Here is a 24,570-nt window from a genome sequence, read left to right as displayed (position 1 = left end):
CTGTCACCTGAGTTTTTGATCTTAGCCATTCTGATTGTTCTAAGGTAGAATCTCAGGGTCATTTTGATTTGCATTTCCCTGATTACTAATAACTTTGAACATTGCTTTAAGTGCTTTTCAGCTATTTGATATTCCTCTGTTCTGAATTCTCTGTTTAGCTCTCTATCTCCATTTTTTGATTGCATTGTTTGGTGTTTTGGAGGTGAGCTTCTTTTATTATTTGTTATTTTTAATTATATATATTTCAAATGTTATCCTCCTTCCCAGTTTCTCCTCAACAAACCCACCATCCCATATCCTTTCCCCCCTGCTTCTATGAGAGTGGTCCTCCATTTTTTAGTTCTTGATATGTTTTGGATATTAGCCCTTTGTCAGATGTGGGGTTACTGAACTTTTCCCCAATTTCTAGGCTGTTGATTTTTCCTATTGAGAATGTTCTTTGCTTTACAAAAGCTTTTCAATTTTATGAGGTCTCATTTATTAATTATTGATCTTAGAGCCTGAGCCACAGGCATTCTGTTTTAAAATTCCCCTTCTCTATGCCAATGAGTTTTGAGGATCTTTTCTACCTTCTCTTTTATTAGATTCAGTGTATCTGGTTTTATGTTGAGATCCTTGATCCACTTGGACTTGAGCTTTGTGCAAAGTCACAAATATGGATCTATTTTTCTTTTTCTGCATATCAACTACCAGTTAGACCAGCACCATTTATTAAAGATGCTTTCTTTTGTCCACTGTATACTTTTTGTTTCTTTGTCAAAGATCAAGTGTCTATAAATGTGTGGATTTATGGCTGGATCTTTAATTTTATTCCATTGACCAACCACTCTTGTATTTGTACCAATACTATGCAGTTTTTTAATCACTATTGCTCTATAGTACAACTAGAGGTTAAGGATGTGATTCCCCCAGAAGTATTTTCATTGTTAAGAATTTTTTATACTTTCCTGGTTTTTGTTTTTCCCTGTGAAATTGAGAATTGCTCTTTCCATGTCTTTAAAGAATTGTGTTGGAATTTTGATGGGGATTGTGTTGAATCTGTAGATTGCTTTTGGTAGGATGTACATTTTTTACTATATTAATCCTACCAATCCACGATCATCGGTGACCTCTCCATTTTCTGGGGTCTTCTTTAATTTCTTTTGTGAGAGACTTGAAGTTTTTGTTATATAAATTTTCATTTGTTTTGTCATATAAACTTTCTCTATTGTCTTTCTTAGCCCATTTATTATTTTTATAAAGGAAGGCTACTTATTTGATTGAGTTAATTTTATATTCAGCCATTTTGCTGAAGTTTTATTATCAGCTGTAGAAGTTCTCTGGTAGAATTTTTGGGGTCACTTATATATACAATCATATTCTCTGCAAATAGTGATACCATGATTTCTTCTTTGCCAATTTGTATGTCCCTTTATCTCCTTTTGTTTGCTGTATATTGCTTTTATTATGTTTATGTATGGGCCTTGAATTCCTGATCTCAATACTTTTAACATGAAGAGGTGTTGTGTTTTGTCAAATGCTTTTTCACCATCTAATTAAGTGATCATGTAAATGTTTTTCCTTTGACTTTGTTTATATAGTGGGTTACAATATTGGATTTTCATATATTGAACCAAACTTGCATCTCTGAGATAAAGCCTATTTGATTATGGTAAATGATGACTTTGTTGTGTTCTTAGAATCAGTTTGCAAGCATGTTGTTGAGTATTTTTTGTATCTATATTCATAAGTGAAATTGGTCTGAAGTTTTCTTTCTTTGTTGGGTCTTTGTGTGGTTTTGGTATCAGGAATTGTGGCTTCATAGAATGAATTAGGCAGTGTTCCTTCTGTTTCAATTTTGTGGAATAGTTTGAGGTGAGTTGTTATTAGCTCCTTTTTCAAAGGTCTGATAGAATTCTGCTCTAAAGCTATCTGGTCCTGTGCTTCTTTGGAGTTGGAGGTTTTTAATGACTTCTATTTCTTCAGAGGATATGGGATTGTTTAGATAGTTTACCTGCTTTTGATTTAACTTTGGTAAGTGGTAGCTGTCTAGAAAGTCATCCATTTCATCTATATTTTCCAGATTTTTGAGTATAGGCTTTGTAATAGAATCTGATGAGTTTTTGAATTTCCTCATCTCCTCTTGTTATTTATCCCTTTTCATTTCTAATTTTGTTAATGTGGATACTGTCTCTGTGCCCTTTAGTAAGTTTGGCTAGGGGTTTATCTATACAGTTGATTTCCTTGAAGAACCAGCTTTTGGTTTTATTCATTCCTTGTATAGGTCTCTTTGTTTCTAATTTATTGACTTCCACTCTAATTTGATTATTTCCTGCTGTCTTCTCCTCTCTCAAGCCTGTTTGCTTCTTTGTGTTCTAGGTCTTTCAGTTGTGCTGCTAAGCTGTGTGTATGGTATCTCTCCAATTTCTTTATGAAGATACTTAGTGCTATGAACTTTCCTCTCATCACTGCTTTAAGTTTCAGTGTAGTGTTTCATTATTTTCATTGAACTCCAGGAAGTCCTTAATTTCTTTATTACTTCCCTAAACAAGTTATCATTGAGTAGTGTTGTTAACTTTCCATTCGTTTGTGGGTTTTCTGTTGCTTTTTAAAATTGAAGTCTAGACATAGTCCATGGTGATCTTATAGGACGCATGGGATTATTTCAATCCTTTTTTTTGTATTTGTAGAAGCTTGCTTGGTGACCTATTTTATGGTCAATTTTGGAGACAGTATCATGTGCTGAGAAGGTTTTTTTTTGTTGTTGTTGTTGTTTCTAGAGTGAAGTGTTCTCTCTATATATGTCTGTTAAATCCATTTGGTACATAACCTCTATTAGTTTCACCGTGTCCAGGTTTAGTTTCTGTTTCAGTGATTTGTCCACTGGCAAGAGTGGGGTGTTTAAGTTAGCCACAATTATTTTGAGCATTTCAATGTATGTTTTAAGCTTTAGTAAAGTTTCTTTTTTGAATGTAGACGCCCTTGTATTTGGGGAATAGATATTCAGAATTGAAACTTTCTCTTGGGGGATTTTTCCAATTTATGAATATTAAGCTTCCTTCCCTATTTTGCTTGATAACTTTTGGTTGAAAGTTAGGATGGCAACTCCAGCTTGTTTCTTGGGACCATTTGCTTGGAAGCCTTTTTTTCCAGCCTTTTACTCTGAGGTACTTTGTCCTTGCGGTGTCTTTTTTTTTTTTTTTTTTTTTTTGTATGCAGTAAAATGCTGTATCCTGTTTATATATCCAGTCTGTTAACCTGTGTCTTTTTATTGGGGAAATTCAGTCAGTTGATATTGGGAGATAGTTAAGATAGATGATTGTTAGTTCTTATTGTGCTCATTGTTTGTTATATGTACCATTTTGTGTAGTGATTCATTTCTTTTGGTTTTGTTGTGAGATGATTAATTTCATGTTTTTTCCTTGATGTAGGCACCCTCCTTATGTTGGAGTTTTACTTTTAGACTCCTCTGTAGGGGTTTGGTAGATAGATATTGTTTAAATTTGGTTTTGTCCTGGAATATTTTGGCTTCTGCATCCATGATGATTGAGAATTTTGCAGGGTAAAGTAACCTTGTCTGGTATTTGGGTTCTCATAGGATCTGCATGGCCTCTGTCCAGCCCTTCAGATAGTGAGACCTTCAGGGCCCCAGACATGCTGATTATCTGACCTGGAGGGAAGGGAGATGACATCCTGTGTCTGCTGTGCTCCTTTGGTTTTGCAGCTGCTGTGGGTATTTGAGAGTGTCCCTTACCTGTTGCCCTGGGTGCAGAAGATCTCCTGGGATCCTTCAGACTCTAGGGTCTTCAGAGGAGCAGACAAGCTGATGATCTGTTCAGGTAGAAGTCATAAGTTAGAAGGGCTGTGCACTGATTTTCATCACAGAATAAGATCAGAGACTTTGGTGAACCCAAATCTTTTCCAGTGTGTATTAAAGAAGTTCTCTATTGCTGCTAAGTGAATCACCATTTCTAGCCCCGCTAAGATTTGTTATACAAATCTTTGAAATATTATCTAGAATAAATTGACTCAGTGCTTCATTCAGAAGATGTGGAGAAATGAGAGCATCTCATGAGGTCTTGCATAAGCACAAGTATAAAAACAATCTAACAGTTCTTAGCTACAGCTTGCATGTTGATATTTCTAAAGGCAACCGATGCCTCGATTTTTAATAGAGTGAATATATGAATACACCATGAACTATTCAAACATTTAAAGAAGCCAAACACATAATTTGTGTGTGTGTGTGTGTGTGTGTGTGTGTGTGTGTATGTGCATGCACACTTCACAAGAGTACATGCTCATATCATAGGATTTTTTTTTTCTAGTGGATTCCCTCGTAACTCCCACTCAACTGAAGTTCCTATGCTTGGATTCAAGGGCCTTTAACTATAGTCAAGCTAACCTTCAATCACATTTAAATTTAGAGGAATTTTTTTAAATGTATACTTTGAAATTTAATACTGACATTTGCATGGTATTTGTAATTGACATTTTAATGAAAAAAACTGTTTTGCTAATTTGTTCATTAATATTTTTAATATTAAGTATTTAATTCATTTACATTTCCAATGCTATCCCAAAAGTCCCCCACACTCTCCCACACTCATTCCCCGACCCACCCACTCCCACTTCTTGGCCCTGGCGTTCCCCTGTACTAAGGCATATAAAGTTTGCAAGACCAATGGGCCTCTCTTTCTGCTGATGGCCAACCAGGACATCTTTTGATATAAATGCAGCTAAAGACACGAGCTCTGGGGGGAGGGGGGGTGTTACTGGTTAGTTCATATTGTTGTTCCACCTATAGGGTTGCAGATCCCCCCAGCTCCCTGGGTACTTCCTGCAGCTCCTCCATTGGGAGTCCTGTGATCCATCCAATAGCTGACTGTGAGCATCCACTTCTGTGTTTGCTAGGCCCCGGAATAGTCTCACAAGAGACAGCTATATCAGGGTCCTTTCTGTGAGCGCCCATCTCGCCAGCAAGAACGACGCCACAATAGGATCCTTCTGCACACGTTTATTGGGAGAGCATTGATTGCATAGGCAAAAGACCCTGAGCCCAGAAATGGTGCTGCTTATATAGGCCTAGGAGTCACATGTCCATACCTGATTGGTTATGCTACCAGTACCTCAGTAATATGCATCGGGCCAGGCAGTGACTTGGCAAAAACCTCTTATGCACATGTGCACATTGGTTGTTTACCCATAATCATGGGCAGTGGCCAGTGGTAGCCAGCGCCACTCTGCAATGGCACATGTGGCTTCCCACACTTTCAGCAAAATCTTATTAGTGTATGCAATTTTGTCAGCATTTGGAGGCTGATTATGGGATGGATCCCCATGTATGGCAGTCTCTAGATGGTCCATCCTTTTGTCTCAGCTCCAAACTCTGTCTCTGTAGTTCCTTCCATGGGTGCCTTGCTCCCAATTCAAAGAAGGCGCAAAATATCCACACCTTGGTATTCATTCTTCCCGAGCTTCATGTGTTTCACAAATTGTATCTCACATGTTAGGTATTCTAAGTTTCTGGGCTAATATCCACTTATCAGTGAGTACATATCATGTGAGTTCTTTTGTGATTGAGTTACCTCACTCAGGATGATGCCCTCCAGGTCCATCCATTTGCCTAGGAATTTTATAAATTTATTCTTTTTAATAGATGAGTAGTACTCCATTGTATAAATGTACCACATTTTGTGTATCCATTCCTTTGTTGAGGGGTATCTGGGTTCTTTCAAACTTCTGGCTATTATAAATAAGGCTGCTATGAACATAGTGGAGCATGTGTTCATCTTACCGGTTGGAACATATTCTGGATATATGTCCAGGAGAGGTATTTCAGGATCTTCTGATAGTACTATGTCCAATTTTTGGAGGAACCACCAGACTGACTTACAAAGTGGTTGTACACGCTTGCAATCCCACCAACAATGGAGGAGTGTTCCCCTTTCTCCACATCCTCACCAGCATCTGCTATCACCTGAATTTTTGATCTTAGCCATTCTGACTGCTGTGAGGTGGAATCTCAGGGTTGTTTTTATTTGCATTTCCTTGATGATTAATGATGCTGAACATTTTGTCAAGTGCTTCTCAGACATTCGGTATTCTTCAGGTGAGAATTCATTGTTCAGCTCTGAGCCCCATTTTTAATGGGGTTATTTGATTTTCTGGAATCCACCTTCTTAAGTTCTTTATATATATTGGATCTTAGTCCCCTATTTGATTTAGGATAGGTAAAGATCCTCTCCCAATCTGTTGGTGGCCTTTTTGTCTTATTGAAGGTGTCTTTTGCCTTACAGAAGGTTTGCAACTTTATGAGTTCCCATTTGTCCATTCTCAATCTTACAGCACAAGCCATTGCTGTTCTATTCAGGAATTTTTCCCCTGTGCCCATATCTTGGAGGCTTTTCCCCACCTTCTCCTCTATAAGTTTCAGTGTCTCTGGTTTTAAGTGGAGTTCCTTAATCCACTTAGATTTGGCATTACTACAAGGAGATAGGAATGAATCATTTCACATTCTTCTGCATGATAACCGCCAGTTGTGCCAGCACCATTTGTTGAAAATGCTGTCTTTTTTCCACTGAATGGCTTTAGCTCCCCTGTCAAAAATTAAGTGACCATAGATGTGTGGGTTCATTTCTGGGTCTTCAATTTTATTCCATTGGTCTACTTGTATGTCTCTATACCAGCACCATGCAGTTTTTATCACAATTGCTCTGTAGTACAGTTTTAGGTCCGGCATGGTGATTCCACCAGAGGTTCTTTTATCCTTGAGAAGAGTTTTTGCTATCCTAGGTTTTTTGTTATTCCAGATGAATTTGCAGATTGCTCTTTCTAATTTGTTGAAGAATTGAGTTGGAATTTTGATGGGGATTGCATTGAATCTGTAGATTGCTTTTGGCAAGATAGCCATTATTACTATATTGATCCTGCCAATCCATGTTCATGGGAGATCTTTCCATCTTCTGAGATGTTCTTTAATATCTTTCTCCAGAGACCTGAAATTCTCATCATACAGATCTTTCACTTCCTTAGTTAGAGTCACGCCAAGGTATTTTATATTATTTGTGACTATTGTGAAGGGTGTTGTTTCCCTAATTTCTTTCTCAGCCTGTTTATCTTTTGTGTAGAGAAAGGCCATTGACTTGTTTGAGTTAATTTTATATCCAGCTACTTCACTGAAGCTGTTTATCATGTTTAGGAGTTCTCTGGTGGAATTTTTAGGGTCACTCATATATATTATCATATCATCTGCAAAAAGTGATATTTTGACTTCTTCCTTTCCAATTTGTATCCCCTTGATCTCCTTTTGTTGTCGAATTGCTCTGGCTAGGAATTCAAGTACAATGTTGAATAGGTAGGGAGAAAGTGGGCAGCCTTGTCTAGTCCCTGATTTTAGTGGGATTGCTTCCAGCTTCTCTCCATTTACTTTGATGTTGGCTACTGGTTTGCTGTAGATTGCTTTTATCATGATTAAATATGGGCCTTGAATTCCTGATCTTTCCAAGACTTTAATCATGAATTGGTGTTGGATTTTGTCAAATGCTTTCTCTGCATCTAAGGAGATGATCATGTTTTTTTTTGTCTTTAAGTTTCTTTATATAATGGATTACATTGATGGATGTCTGTATATTAAACCATCCCTGCATCCCTGGAATGAAACCTACTTGGTCAGGATGGATGCTTGTTTTTATGTGTCCTTGGATTCGGTTAGCTAGAATTTTATTGAGTATTTTTGCATCTATATTCATAATGGAAATTGGTCTGAAGTTCTCTATCTTTGTTGGGCTTTCTGTGGTTTAGGTATCAGAGTAATTGTGGCTTCATAGAATGAGTTGGGCAGAGTACATTCTGCTTCTATTTTGTGGAATAGTTTGTGAAGAACTGTAATTAGATTTTCTTTGAAGGTCTGATAGAACTCTGCGCTAAAGCCATCTGGTCCTTGGCTTTTTTTTTTTTTTTCTTTTGGTTGGGATACTATTAATGACTGCTTCTATTTCTTTAGGTAATATAGAACTGTTTAGATCATCAACCTGATCATGATTTAACTTTGGTACCTGGTATCTGTCTATAAATTTGTCCATTTCATCCAGGTTCTTCAGTTTTGTTGAGTATAGCCTTTTGTAGAAGGATCTGATGGTGTTTTGGATTTCTTCAGGATCTGTTTTTATGTCTCCCTTTTAGGATGCTGTCCCTGTGCCCTTTAGTGAGTCTGGCTAAGGGTTTATCTATCTTGTTGATTTTCTCAAAGAACCAGCTCCTCCTTTGGTTGATTCTTTGAATAGTTCTTCTTGTTTCCACTTGGTTGATTTCATCCCTGAGTTTGATCATTTCCTGCCATTTACTCCTCTTGGGTGAATTTGCTTCCTTTTGTTCTAGAGCTTTTAGGTGTGTTGTCAAGCTGCTAGTGTGTGCTCTCTCTAGTTTCTTTTTGGAGGCACTCAGAGCTATGAGTTTTCCTCTTAAAAATGCTTTCATTGTGTCCCATAAGTTTGGGTATGTTGTGGCTTCATTTTCATTAAACTCTAAAAAGTCTTTAATTTCATTATTTATTCCTTCCTTGACCAATGTATTATTGAGAAGAACGTTTTTCAGTTTCCACATGAGTGTTGGCTTTCTATTATTTATGTTGTTATTGAAGATCAGCCTTAGTCCATGGTGACCTGATAGGATGCATGGAAGAGTTTCAATATTTTTTTTTATCTTTTGAGGCCTGTTTTGTGATCAATTATATGGTCAATTTTGGAGAAGGTACCATGAGGTGCTGAGAAGAAGTTATTTTTTTTTTTACGATAAAATGTTCTGTAGATATCTGTTAGATACATTTGTTTCATAACTTCTGTTAGTTTCACTGTGTCCCTGTTCAGTTTCTGTTTCCATGATCTGTCCATTGATGAAACTGTTATGTTGAAGTCTCTCACTATTATTGTGTGAGGTGCAATGTGTGCTTTGAGCTTTATTAAAGTTTCTTTAATGAATGTGGCTGCCCTTGCATTTGGAGCATAGATATTCAGAATTGAGAGTTCCTCTTGGAGGATTTTACCTTTGATGAGTATGAAGTGTCACTCCTTGTCTTTTTTGATGACTTTGTGTTGGAAGTCGATTTTATTCGATATTAGAATGGTTATTCCAGCTTGTTTCTTCAGACCATTTGCTTGTAAAATTGTTTTTCAACCTTTCACTCTGAGGTAGTGTCTGTCTTTTTCCCTAATATGGGTTTCCTGTAAGCAGCACAATGTTGGGTCCTGTTTGTGTAGCCAGTCTGTTAGTCTATGTCTTTTTATTGGTTAGTTGAGTCCATTGATATTAAGAGATATTAAGGAAAATTAATTGTTGCTTCCTATTACGTTTCTTGTTAAATTTGTATTCTGTTTGTGTGGGTGTCTTTATTTAGGTTTGTTGAAGGATTACTTTCTTGATTTTTCTAGAGCGTGATTTCAGTCCTTGTATTGTTTTTTTTTTTTTTTTTCTGTTATTATCCTTTGAAGGGCTGGATTCGTGGAAAGATAATCTGTGAATTTGTTTTTTTTCATTGAATACTTTGCTTTCTCCATCTATGGTAATTGAGTTTTGCTGGGTATAGTAGCCTGGGTTGATATTTGTGTTCTCTTAGTGTCTGTATAACATCTGTCCAGGCTCTTCTGGCTTTCATAGTCTCTGGTGAAAAGTCTGGTGTAATTCTGATAGGCCTTCCTTTATATGTTACTTGACCTTTTTCCCTTACTGCTTTTAATATTCTATCTTTATTTAGTGCATTTGTTGTTCTGCTTATTATGTGTCGGGAGGAATTTCTTTTCTGGTCCAGTCTATTTGGAGTTCTGTAGGCTTCTTGCATGTTTACGGGCATCTCTTTCTTTAGGTTTGGGAATTTTTCTTCTATAATGTTGTTGAAGATATTTGCTGGCCCTTTAAGTTGAAAATCTTCATTCTCATCTACTCCTATTATCTATTGGTTTGGTCTTCTCATTGTGTCCTGGATTTCCTGGATGTTTTGAGTTAGGATCTTTTTGCATTTTGCACTTTCTTTGATTGTTGTGCCGATATTCTCTATGGAATCTTCTGCACCTGAGATTCTCTCTTCCATTTCTTGTATTCTGTTGCTGATGCATGCATCTATGGTTCCAGATTTCTTTCCTAGAGTTTTTATCTCCAGTGTTGCCTCACTTTGTTTCCTAGGGTTTTCTTCATTGTGTCCTCTTCCCCTTTTAGGTCTAGTATGGTTTTGTTCTTTTCCATCACCTGTTTGGATGTGTTTTCCTCTTTTTCTTTAAGTACGTGTAACTCTTTAGTAGTGTTCTCCTGTATTTCTTTAAGTGAGTTATTAAAGTCCTTCTTGATGTCCTGTACCATCATCATGAGATATGCCTTTAAATGCAGGTCTAGCTTTTTGGGTTGTTGGGGTACCCAGGAGTGGCTGAGATGGGAGTGCTGGGTTCTGATGATAGTAATTGGTCTTGGTTTCTGTTAATAAGATTCTTATGTCTGCCTTTCGCCATCTGGTAATCTCTGGAGTCAGTTGCTATAGTTGTCTCTGGTTAGAGCTTGTTCCTTTCATGATTCTGTTAGCCTCTACCAGAAGACCTGGGAGACTAGCTCTCTCCTGAGTTTCAGTGGTTAGAGCACTCTCTGCAGGTAAGCTCTCCTCTTGCAGAGAAGGTGCACAGACTTGCCTCCTGGCAGAAGATGAAGGCCTGAAACAGGGCCTGTCCCAGAAGCTGTTAGCTTCTGCTGTCCACACTCTCACCTGTGCAGATTCGTCTTGGCAGGATATGGGAATGAAGATGGCTCCCAAAGATGCTCTGGCAATGCCCTCCCGGGCCAGTCAGGCGCCTCTCCTCTGACAGGAAAGGTGCCCTGATGTCTGGTCCCCGAAACGGGGTCTGACACAGAAGCTCTGTGGCTCCTGCCTGTCCCAGAAGCTGTTAGCTTCTGTAGTCCACACTCTCCCCTGTGCAGACTAGTCTTGGCAGTTCCAGGAACGAAGATGGCTCCTGTAGATGCTCCGGCAAAGCCCTCCCAGGTAGGGTGGACACCTCTCCCAATATTTTTTCTATTTTGACCAGCACACAAAGAAAAACACAACATACTTAGGCTTTACCTTTTTGCCTCTGCAATTTGAAATACTTATCAATTCCTAGGCACCTTTCTTTAAACTTACTCATTAGATGTGACTTCTGAGTGTTAAACACTTGCTGGTTAAAATTACTGTGTTCCTTAAACTTTTATTTATATTCTATGGTTTATGACTTTTTATTAGTAGATATCTCTATCTCACTGCGTTTGCACATAAGAAGTAAATGGAAACACCTTCAATAAAATGAAAGAAAAATAAATAAGGGATTTAATGACAAAATTAAGTAAAAGTGAGTGTCAGGCTCTTAGACACAGCTGAGAAACAATCACAGCCTTAATTATAAACACTGTGTATTTCAGAGATCATTGGCAAGCTTCTTACACTGTAGAAGAGACAGTTGCCCCATTGTAGGACCTAATGCCTCAGGGATGGGAGGATACAGCTTACATTTTATACTGAAGGGGCTTTGTTCCTAACATGGCACCTGATTCCTTTCACTAATCAGAAGTCCAATAGCAGGCTCTGAAATATCTTATTATGGGAATGCTATATTTAGAAATGACCTTGTCAACAGATGGATATCAAGGCACTTTGAAAAACTGCCACAACCAATTTACAACATAATGCATTATAGGAGCCACATTGTTTGCTTCTGAAGTAATCATCTTGGGTGAGGAATCACAGTTAATAAGAGCATGGTGAACCTGCACTCACAGCAGAGAATTTTCTCCATTGCTTGGAAGCCAGGAAAAGAGGCTCAGACAGAAATCAGACTGATAGAAGTTAATCAAAGTATGTGGGCTTATGCCTTATTTTTGAAGAACATGCATACAATGAATCCATGTGCTGTTAGAGATAGATAATCTGCTACATGTCATGTAAAATATAATAAATAAGCATAATCGTAAACACTGTGTAACCAAACATCATAATGCTATGCCAAAGGCTTACGTGTAAAGGTATCAGTTTTAGTTTTCAAGCACTAAGAAGACCCATTGTTCTAATGGGCTTTTCAGGTGTGAACTGTGAGCAATATTATTCTGAAGGAAAGCAAAGGGCAGACTAACATTCGTTTCTGAAATTTACAATGTGCCAGACATCACAGAAGGGACTGGAAATATAGTCATGCATAAAGAATGGATTTTTGGCTTGAGAAGTTTATTTCATTGTTACATTTTCTCAAAAGATTTTAGTATTAGGGAAATTCAAGTGTGTTGCTAGTAAGGAAAATGTAACTAAAAAATAAATTGATTTAATTATAAAAATACGTGGATATTTTTAGAAAAATTTAATTAGTTTTACTTTTAACACTGTAAGAGTTATAATGTAATTTTAATGAAGACTTTTGACTAACATTGATTGGAAAAGTATTTAAAGGCCAATATAAACAATGACTTACAATGCTTGCTTAATAAGAACAACATCAATATAATAAAAAATAGGATTTGAGAAGATATTAGAGGGACATTTTTGTAAATATGCCATTATATGAAATAGCTCTCATTGCTGGCCTTTACCCACTGTGATGGTTACTTTTAATGTCAACTTGCCATGATTTGAAGTTACCAGAGAATGGATGAAACTTCAGGGGAAGAATTGTCCCGATTATCCTACTGATGTGGGAAGATCTACCCTGTATGTATGCAGTACCTTCTGTATTGCCTAGATAAGGGCGGTCTGGCAGAAGGATTATACTGTTTCTGCCATTTCTCTGGCCTCAGCTGCTTCACACTGCTGCTTCACCTGCTTGCTTTGCTGACATCAGAACTTTACAGGTTTTTACTGTTGGGTTAGGGGAAGTCTCCAGAAATCTTACAAGTTTTGGGACCAGATTAGGACTATTGATTCACCCAGTCTTATAAACCGAGGAACTACTAGGTTGTCTACATCTCCAGTATGAGACAGACACTATAGGACTACTTTGATTGCTTGATGCACCCAGTCCTAAGACTGCATAATCAGCAAATTTTGACCTTTACTATTTTAACATAAACTGAATTAATTAATTCTTTTAATATATAAATTCATCATACTGATTCTGTTCCTTTACAGAACCCCAACTGACACTCACCGACTCTTTATAGAAGATGTTAGTGAAAAAATGTCAGAGGATGTGTATTTGTAAAACCCTGCTCTGTGTGGTTCTTCCTGACTGGGTCTCTTGCCCACTGCACAGGTTTAGCATTTAATGTTAACTATGTGCCCTTATTTTTTTCTTAAATTAGGGTCCATGTAAAGTTCACTTATCTGGGAGATGCTGAACCTGCATTTTGATTAAAACTGATAAAAGAGCTGTTGGAATTTCTCAGTTAGTAAAATGCCTTCCACACACACATAAAGAGCCAAGTTCAGATCCTTAGCATTGACTTAAAAGTTGATTAGGGAAGTATGTGTCTGTAAACCTGACACTGGGGAAGGGGGCACTTTGTCCACATTTGTAGCTCATTGGTCAGCCAGTTTAGCCAATCAGTGATTTCCTGTGCCTGTGAGTAACCCTGTTTCAAAAAATCTGATTGATGGCAAGAAAGTCCTCAGCCATTGCTCTCTTGCATTCATATGCATATGAACGTACAGGCACATGTAGTTGCATGCACACAGGTACACATACATTCACTACACACACAGTTATATTCACAAAGAAAATATCTTAATCATGTTATTAATATCAACCCAATATTGAATCTATTAGAGGATGGTAAATCTAGCTACAATCATTTAAATTTTTAAATGGTACCCATGGATCTGCATTTTTGCAGATTTTTTTGTTGTCATTGTGGTTGTTAAGATAAGAATGAAAATTGATTCTATTTGACATATTCTTCTTGTGACCAACATTTAGCAATTTTCAGAAAGGCATTTATTATGTGTTGGAAGGAGAGTCCAGGGAAAGAAAAATAAAACTGCTCTTTATAAATGACTTTACCCAACTCTCTTCTCTCATGTTCTCTGTATTAATAAGTACTTTTTAAATCTTGAAATCACCTGACTAGCTCAAGTTGTAAGACGTCTGAAATGAAAGAACAAAGGTGCAGTTCAGGCTGATATTTATGTGCTTGCAAGTGTGAAGACAGAATTCCTCGTTAGTTTTCAGCAACAATTCATGTTACCTTATATGGAAGAATGGAGTCCATAGATAGAATTCTTAAAATGAGATTACCATGAATTATCCTGGATTATCATCAATCACAATGCAATCACTGTGGTCCTAATAAGAAGTGTTAACAGTGTTCAATTATATTCCATTGATCTTCCTGTCTGTCATTGTACCAATACCATGCAGTTTTTGTTTGTTTGTTTGTTTGTTTTTATCACTATTGCTCTGTAGTACAGTTTGCGGTCAGGGATAGTAATTCCCCCAGAAGTTCTTTTATTGTTGAGAATAGCTCTCCTGGATTTTTTATTATAACAAATTAATTTGAGAATTGCTCTTTCTAGATCTATGAAGAATTGAATTGGTATTTTGATGGTGATTGCATTGAATCTGTAGATTGCCTTCAGCAAGATGGCCATTTTCACTATATTAATCCTGCCAATTCACAAGCATGGGATATATTTCCATCTTCTGAGATCTTCTTTGAGTTCTTTCTTTAGATAATCAAAGTTCTGGTCATACAGATCTTTCACATGTTTGATTAGAGTCACATCATGATATTTTATATTGTTTGTGACAATTGTGAAGGGTGCGTTCCTCTAATTTCTTTCTCAGTCTGTTTATCCTTTGAGTATAGGAAGGCAACTGACTTGTTTGAGCTAATTTCATATCCAGCTGCTTTGCTGAAGTTATTTACCAGATGGAGGAGTTCTCTTGGAAAATTTTGGGGTCACTTAAGTATAGATCATATCATCTTCTAATAGTGATATTTTACTTCTTTCTTTCCAATTTGTACCCCTTTGAACTAGTTTTGTTGTCTCATTGCTTTAGCTAGAAATTCAAGCACTATATTGAATAGATAGGGAGAGAGAGGGCAGAGCCATCCAGAGACTGTCCCACCTGGGGATCCATCCCATATATAGCCACCAAACTCGGACTCTATTGTGGATGCCTGGAAGTGCTTGCTGGCAGAAGCCTGATATGGGTGTCTCCTGAGAGGCTCTGCCAGAGCCTGATAAATACAGAGGTGGATGATTGCAGCCAATCATTGGACTGAGTGTGGGTTCCCTGATGTATGATTTGGAGAAGGGACTGAAGGAGCTGAGGGGCTTTGCAGCCCCATGGAGGGAGCAACGTTGTGAAGGAGCTGAGGGGCTTTGCAGCCCCATGGAGGGAGCAACATTGTCAACTGACCAGACCCCTGGAGCTTCTGGGAACTGGACCACCAACCAAAGAGTACACATGGCTCAGATCGCCTATGTGACAGCGGATGGCCTTGTTGGACATCAGTGGGGGGTAAGGCCAAAAATCTTGGTAATTTAAAATCTTAATAGCTGAAAATTGCTGAAACAGCCCCTCCCAAAGTCACCGCCATTTATTACACGAATGACTCAAATAACAGTTATCACAGAGAAAGGTACTAGGGAGAGCTTTACATAGGCTGTAGCCAAAGGACCAAGAAGCTATAGCAAGAGAGCTTGAAAGGCAACAACTTTACTTTTCTTAATTTAGAGATATTGGTATTCTAGAGGGAGACATTAAACACAATAATACTCTGAAGGATTGATGAGGAACTTCGAAGAACAGGTAGTGAAAAAAAAAAGAAAACTCTCATTATACTCTTTCTTCATTGTCTAGCTCATACTGTAAAGATGCTCAAATGATAACAGGTAGTGTGACAGTTTCTGCTGTGTATACTATGTCTTCAGAAGGACTAGATATAGGTACAATTGAGGGTCTGTCAATTTTTGTACTTGCCATAGGCACTCGACTCACAGACTTCCTTTAAAACATTTTCTTGAATAATGAAATGCTTGAAAGACAGAGGCTGTCTTTGTTCTCTGTAGAGTTCAATGACAGATTTCCTGAATTACTGAATATTAACTTAAGTAATATGAAATTGCGAGATAGAGTCCAATACAATGTTTAAAGCTCTTGTGTTGGTGCTTGACAGTCATTTTCAAGCCTTTTGAAAATGATTAAACCTGTTAGAGTAGTGGCCCCGTGTTGTCAGTTTCACAGTGGATATCATTCTGTGTGCTGGGACTGGCAAAGGAAAACAAACACCAGCAATATACAATCAACAATGAAAGCCCCTGAAAGAGGACAATAGAAAATTCAGACAGCTTGCATGAGATGAGTTGCATGTCCTGGCAGTGATAGGATTGGATGGTGGTCAATATACCTTAGCCCCTTTTATTTTTTTGTCCATTCACAATTATTACTTATTTAAACCACTAGTTTTTAAATTTGCTTATTATCTTTATAAAAAATTTCTTTATAAATTTAGACAATTTTTAAAGACTGTCTTTTCTTTTCGTCTTCTTTTTCTTCTGTATTCTTAAATTTTCCAGGTTGAAACCATAATCAGTGGCCAAAGAGAGTACTCTCTTTTGTGTATTGTGAGAAAACATAAATTTTCCTCACAGCAATGCATTTTGAGAGACTATTATAATATGTTCATTCTTCTACTTAATTCAACCGTCTTTCTCCTGTTCTTCTCTGGTGTCTCTGAATTGTTCTCTTTCCTAGGATTTAATTTAAAAATGTTACACTTTCCAAATCTGGTTGTAGATATGAACAAATATTACTTTGAAATACCTTTGTAAATCTTGTTATTGTCTTTTATGCCCCAGTTTTAATCTTAGTTTTATTATTTTGCAAAAATTGTGTGTGTGTGTGTGTGTGTGTGAAAGAGAGAGAGAGAGAGAGAGAGAGAGAGAGAGAGAGAGGGAAAGAGAGAGAGAGAGAGAGAGAGAGAGAGAGAGAGAGAGAGAGAGAGAGAGAGACTATGTCCATGGAGTCAAGAGGAGTGTGTTGGAAACCTGAAATCCACTTAGAGTTTATTTGGGTACTGAGAATCAAACTGTAGGGTTCCATTACTTGGCTTGTTACCCTAGACTATGTTAATGGAGTAAAAGGATTGAGCACTAAGCAAGCATACCTTTATTTCTCCCCTCTCTTGACTATGAATGGGAGTAGCTGATTTAGTTGGCTATAAACTGTGTCTGAGCAGTCAATTCTGGTAGGCTCTGTGGAACACTGCTCATTTCACATGAATAACTGTGGAAACTAGGCAGAGGCCATGGGAAAGGAGTGTCTTAGGGTATGTGTTATAGAGAAGTATAGGTAAAAAGGAGATTAAAGAATGAGAATACTGGGGTGGAAAAGTGTAACAGGGAAGAAGGTAAAAAGATTTAGAAGAAAGGGAGAGGAAAACATAGTTAATCAAAATGAAGACATTATGGAAAATCTATAAGAAACCTACTATTTTTTATGATCTAAATTTTAAAAAGCACAAAAGTGCAGGGGGACATTGGTGGTTGAGGGAAGTTGTTCTGTAGAGTTAGACAAGGTGGTTCCTAGAAACAGTGGTCTAGTAAACAAAATTTCAAGTTCCAGCTGTGGACCGCCTCTGCAGGAACTAGTCAGGAAGCTTGGCTGCCCTCCAGAACTAGAAGTCATCATCCTGCCACTGAAGACACCACATAGCTCAGGTGCAAGTTGTAGAAAATGCCAGCTAGAAAATAAACATTTCATAGAATTATTCCTTTTAATTTTTAAGATTATAATTACATCATTTCTTCATTTCCCTTCCTTCATCCTAACCATCCCATTTACACCTCCTTGTTCTCTTTGAAATTCATCTACTCTTTAAAATTGTCGTTACATGTATATGTGCATGTGTATATACATATATATTCTGAAATAAATATACCTTGCTCAGCTAATGTTACTTTTACAAATAATTTTTGGGCTAGCTATTTGGTATTGAATAACCAACTGTTGTACTTTTCCTTGAGAAAAGTACTGGATATAAGATCACTCTATGTGAGAGGATTCATTGATGGTACTATAAGTTCAGTTAAGAAACCATGCTTGGAGAGGTCATAGTTTGTTGTTTAACTAAACTGATAATAGCATCAAGCTGCTTCGAAATTTCTATGTTTATAACCATAGACAAAAGCTATTATTAACCTTAATCAGAAAAGACTCATTTTTTCAGGCTCTTCATGATTCTGAGAATAAATGACAGTTATGGACTGAGCCTTAAGTGAAACATTTATATCATCTCTCTAAGGCTCAGCATACGCTACAGAAAACAGGGCCATCAGGGAGCACAAAAGTGCTAGAAGATAGAACAAAAGACTGCAAATGTCATAGCATGACTCCATGCAACCAATGCAATAATGAAAGTTCAATAATTGCAGATATTGACGCTAGGTTGTTAAGACTGGCCCTGTAAGCAATCAATCATAGGAGTGGGTATCGTAAAGTATACCCCTTACTGCTGATCAGCTATTGATAGATTCTTAGAGAGGAAAAACCACTGTTTTCAGTTGTGCACCCACTGGTGAACTCACCAGGCCCTGATGTATAGGTACAAATCTATGATTATATGGATGCCATTGCTTCAAAATTGTATTAGAAATAGATTTATAAAGAAGAAGAAGAGGGAGATAGGAGTAAAAAGGAGATAAGAACGGGTGGAGGGTAAGACTAAGTATATATTGTATACACATTTGAAACTGTTAACTAACACATTTAATTGATAAAATCATTCTGGTTTGATTTGAAAGTAAGTAGAGATTCATGGAGATAAATGAAATAATACATGTACACATATATATGACATTTTTGTATGGTATGTAATCTCTTTCTCAGAGTTGGGGAGAATAGGTCCTGGAAATAGCCATCAAATACCTTAAGCACATCAAAATTCATAAACCTGAGAATTATAGAAAAACATATTTAAATTATTTTTATATTTTTTCTTAATATTTTATTAGAGATGAAACTCACTTGAAGATTTTGGTCTCAAACTCCAGCTTTCTCCAAACAATAACCATAGACTTTATGTGTACTTTTCCCATTTCCACCTTCTTTTCTTTGCTTGAATATATATTCTTTATTCAAGTAAGCAATATGATTCCAAGTACATTGTTCCATGTTTACTATATCAAATTTTCTATAAATTATATCTGCTTTATAATAAGATACACACACTAGTACGCCAGTGATTGCAAATATTTGTAGGGGTGGAAACTGAAAATATTTAGAATTCTTGGTGGATAAGAAAGATAAACATAACTTAAGCTCTGTTTTCTTTCTTCTTCCCTTTTTGGATCTTTTCTTTTTCCATTTTATTTTTTATTTTTTTTGGATATTTTCTTTATTTACATTTCAAATGTTCTCCCCTTTCCTGTTCCTCCTGAACCCTTCTATCTCATCACTCTTCCCCCTGCTTCTGTGAGAGTGTTCCCTTAAGCATCTACCCACTCCCAACTTTCCGCCCTCACATTCCCCTACACTGGGGCATCAAGCTTTCACAGGACCAAGGATATCTCTTCCCACTGATGACATATGAGGCCATCCTCAGCTACATATAGTGTTGGTGCCATGGGTCCCCTCTTGCCTCCTTGGTTGGTGATTTAGTCCCTGGGAGCTCTGGTGGGTCTGGTTGGTTGATATTGTTGTTCTACCTATGGGTTGTAAATCCCTTCAACTCCTTCAGTCCTTTCTCTAACTCCTTCACTGGGGACCCCACATTCAGTCCAATGGTTGACTGGGAACATCATCCTCTGTATTTGTTAGTCTCTAGCAGAGCCTCTCAGGAGACATCTATATCAGGTTCTTGTCATCAAGCACTTCTTGATATCCACAGTTGTCTGGATTTGGTGTTTGTATATGGAATGGATCCCCAGGTAGGGCGGTCTCTGGATGGCCTGTCCTTCAGTTTCTTCTCCACACTCTGTCTCTTAATTTCCTCCCATGTGTTTTTTGTTCCTGCTTCTAAAAAGGACTAAAGCAAAGTGTGAAGGACTCTACACTTTGGTCTTCTTTCTTCTTGAGTTTCATATGGTCTGTGAATTGGATCTTGGGTATTCCGAGCTTTGGGGCTATATACACTTATCAGTGAGTGCATACCATGTGTGTTCTTTTGTGACTTGGTTACCTCACTCAGGATGGTATTTTCTAGTTCTATCCATTTGCCTTAGAATTTCATGAATTCATTGTTTTTTAATAGCTAAGTAGTTACATTGTGAAACTACATTGTGAAATTACATTGTGGTGTTTCAGCTCTGCTTTGATATGTGTCTTACTCTGTCATTCCATAATTCTATAAACAACTTTTCAAAATGAGAAAAGTTTCTTGAAATAAAAGATGGGTATAGGAGCTCATGCTTATAAACCTAGCACCTGTGAAACTGACTCAGGAGTATTGTCAGGGGTTTAAGGCTAGGCTAGGCTATAATGTGAGACCATCTCACCATTGTGTAAATGTACCACATTTTCTGTATCTGTTCCTCTATTGAAGGATATCTGGATTCTTTCCAGCTTCTGGTCCTTTTTAATTGTCGTATTAACAGACTGCTCTCCTTCCTCAATTAAAGATTCCTAAATTTGAAAAATTCATAAATTATATCTATTATATCTAATGCCACATTTATATCATATCTTTGTGCTTATCTCTTTATCACCACATCTACCTGTCTATCATAATTTTTAAATTTTATTAAGGACACCCATTTCTCTCCTAATTGCTCATTATAAGCACTTCTGAGTCTTTATGTATTGGCTCCTTCTCAGGAGTATAGTGGTTTGAATATGGAATCCTGGTGTTTGTTTTTCTGTGCTCTACAATTCTTAGTGCTATAGATGGTGGACTATTAACCATTGCATGATAGTTCTCATAGTTTGTATAGATTGCTTGGTTCCAGAGAGTGGTGTAATCGCTGCCTAGTCCTGACTAATTATGTTCACATAAATATCAGCCTTAAACTACAGCTCTCTGCTGACTCATTTAAATAAAACTGCTACTTTCTCTGTTCTCTAATGAGCTTAATTTACAGATGTATGTTCTAACTTGGTGAGCTGGATGAGTTTATAATTGCAACTAGAAAGAATGAGATATTGCCAGTGACAAAAGCAGTGGTAAATATTACTGATGAAAGATGAGAAAGAAGGGAAGGTGTCTGAGACATGCACAGAGGAGAAATTACACTGTGGTGTTTCTGCTCTGCTTTGTTATGTGTCTTACCTTGTCTTTCCATAATTCCAAAAGCAACTTTCAAAGTGAGAAAAGTTTCTTGAAATAAAAGATGGGTATAGGAGCTCATGCTTATAAACCTAGCCCCAGTGAAACTGACTCAGGAGTATTGTCAGGGGTTTAAGGCTAGGCTAAGCTATAATGTGAGACCATCTCAAAATGTGACTGCATGTGTTCCCTATTTAGAATCCTCCTTATACCATAAATTCTAAATAGAATGAAGAGAAGTGTGATTTTCTTATTGCATTTTGACTGATAAATGTAATTTCCTGGTATATGAAAAAGGTGTTTGAATATTGAAACTTAAATATAAATATTTGTGAATTTAAATTTAGTTTTTAATTAGATGGCTGCCTTGTATATCTGGAATTCCATGATCTATATTAACTTCCCGTTATTTTCATGTTATTTGTATTAAACTATATTACAATCACTGTTATTACCAATAAATTCAGCTCAAACATCAGTTCTTTCAAATATACTCTGTTTGACAATGATTTTAAGTTATATATGATTAGATATTTAGTTCAAATACAACTGAATTGTTTGGCTAAAAAGAAGATTTCAACTTAAGTGAATTTATGTGCATACAAAAGCCGTGTAGAAGGCTTTAAAGCAGAGAATCAATAAATTTTATGAGTATAAAAATTTTGAAAAGTTATGCATTGTTTTCATAACTGAATTTTTTAAAACTTATATTTCATTCAAAGCATTAATGAATATATAACTTGTATGCTCAGTACAAATGCATTAATCATAAAGACAATACCTAAAACATATTTCTATTTTATGTAAACTTAGATTAAGTTTGGAAAAAATCAATTTGTTAGCCCAGTTGTTATGCATAAAAATAGGATATCAATAGGTACAGAAATGAGGAAGCATTTATAAAAATCAACTAAAACCAGACCATGAAAAGCTGGAAGGAGTTCAATGTTAGTTAATAGATAATGCCAGAATGAGGAAAAACTCATGGATATATATTCGGACCATCTCAAGACAGTAGAACATGTCCTAAATCTAACCAGTCATGGTACACCCTTTGCTTCTCTGAAACACTAATCTCCTGCCATTCTTCTTCAGAAGTACTAAGCTCTCTGCATCAGGTAATAATTGGAATTTTATGGTTATCATTTTAAAGTTTTCATTGTTATAGATGCTGATCTTACCTATGCCTTTCATTTTGTGCATTTCAAGACTCCTTTTATAGTGCCATGACTTGATATCTATGAACCAAGTTTCTGGGGAGGAGTCAATGGGATGGGATATCTCAGAGCAATGTGGGTGGAGTCAAAAACTGTGGAATTCTTGGTATGATTTATGGAATAAATAGAGAGCAAGTATACAAGTCAGTATGTCATTGAATGACGTAAATTTTAATGTGTATGTGTGTTTTACCTGCATGTATGTCTGTGTATCACATGTAAACCTGGTGTTCAAAGACATCAGAAATGGTAATGTGATACACTACTACTGAAGTTATAGATGGTTGTGAGTTGCCATATGGGTGCTGGGAATCAAATCTAGGTCGTCTGGAATATTAGCTAGTGCTCTTAGTCACTGAATCCTTTCTCTAGACTTAACTAAGCAGTGGAATTTCAGTATTACTAAAAAATTCACAGAACAACTTAAATATATAATACAATATCACTTCTTATAAATAGGAAAATATAAATATAATATGAAGGTAATTACTACTAATCTGGCTTTTTACATGTGTACACCATATGTGCAGCATTTATAAAATCTAAGTTGATATTCAGAATTAACAATAAATGCATTTGATAAAATAAATTCTTAAAAGATTTTTAAATAAGCCATAAAAGTAAATTTTAAATGTATACTTTCATTACAAGTGAGTATTCACAAATATTGGGGTATTAGAGTTATATCCCAGGCATGAAAATATATTATATCAATGAAAAGATAAACAAAAATGAATGCTAGATGAAGAAGCAATATGTGAAAGCTTGGGAAATGGCACTAAATGGATATAGGAAGATTGAGACATTCCCAGCATACATTCCTAGTGGGGACATTATTGCCCTCAAGAGGCCAAAATTGATTTGCAATAAGACGTGAGAAAAGTAAAATGTCTCTGATCTTTCAATGATTTATGGTCCTTCAAAGTTGAACTATAACTGATACGTCTCTTGTTAATTAATATTTAATTCTTTTAATTAAGTAGGTAATATATTTTAACTAGTTAAATTAAAGTGGATTGTCCCAGTAGGAAAATGATAATGAAAACAGATTGAGAAATAAGAGTTAAAGATGCAAAAGAAATCTTGAAAAAAAAATGCCAGAACTATGCTTTCCCATTTGTTACAAATCTAGTAGTAATGAATTCAAGGCAAAAACATTTATTTAGCTATCCTTGAAAGATGAAACATCGATATGAATGTACTGTGTTTATTACTAGGGAATAGTCAGTCCATTAGTTCTGTATTTTCCTACAAGCTAGGCAACTTAGGCTCTCAATGTTCAGTGAAAGTTTACTACAAATAGTACACATAGTAGTATCGAAAGAATTTCCATAATTAAAACTACAATTGATTGTCAATAATCCATTTTCTTAGAGATTCTAAATTTTCACCAGTGTGGTCAAATTTCAAGGTGTAAAATTCTCTTCTGGAATAGGATGACTGTACCCACATAATTTCATCAGCATAGAGGGAAAGGATACTGATACTTTGCTCTTATTTTTAATTTTGATGACATAGTTGATTAGCGTGGGATATACTGACTGAAATCCAGTGTTACTATGGTTTAGATGAGAATACCTTCCATTAGTTCATTGGTTCCCAGTTAGTAGAACTATTTGGGACTGATTAGGCTTATTGGAGATGATGTGTCAATGAAGGTTGTCTTCGAGGTTTCAAATGACTTACACCATTCCCAGTTAGTACTCTGCCTTCTAATTGCAGGTTTGGGCATGAACTTTCAGCTGTGCATCAGTTCCATGCCTACCTGCCTGCTGCCAGAGGCAAAATTGAAAAGTTTTCACCAATTTAAATGGCAGCAGAAGAATTTTAAAATAACCCAATATTGACTCTGACCATTGTTATTCAGTAATTGTTGGTATCCAGGTTCACAATGAGAAAGAGTGAGTAGGGTAAAAGAAAGACAAGATGTACAGTTTAAGTGGAAAGAGTGAACACTAAGAACTTTCATGTTGGAGGCAAGGCTTGAGATAAAAGAAATTGAAAGATAGATTAAAAAATGGAATAAATGGAGTGGTATTTTCAGGGAAAGATGTACTCAGTTTATTCTATAGCTTGTGAAATACAAAGAAAGGTCTAAGGATTTTCTGTTCCTTAAAATGGATAACAGACCCAGACCACAAGTATGCAGGCTAAGTACAGACCTTTACCT

Source organism: Mus musculus, chromosome 1 (genome assembly GCF_000001635.26).
Source record: "Mus musculus strain C57BL/6J chromosome 1, GRCm38.p6 C57BL/6J".
NCBI classification, from domain to species: Eukaryota; Metazoa; Chordata; class Mammalia; order Rodentia; family Muridae; genus Mus; species Mus musculus.
The sequence above is the reverse complement of the archived record's forward strand: the minus strand, read 5'-3'. Positions refer to the sequence as shown.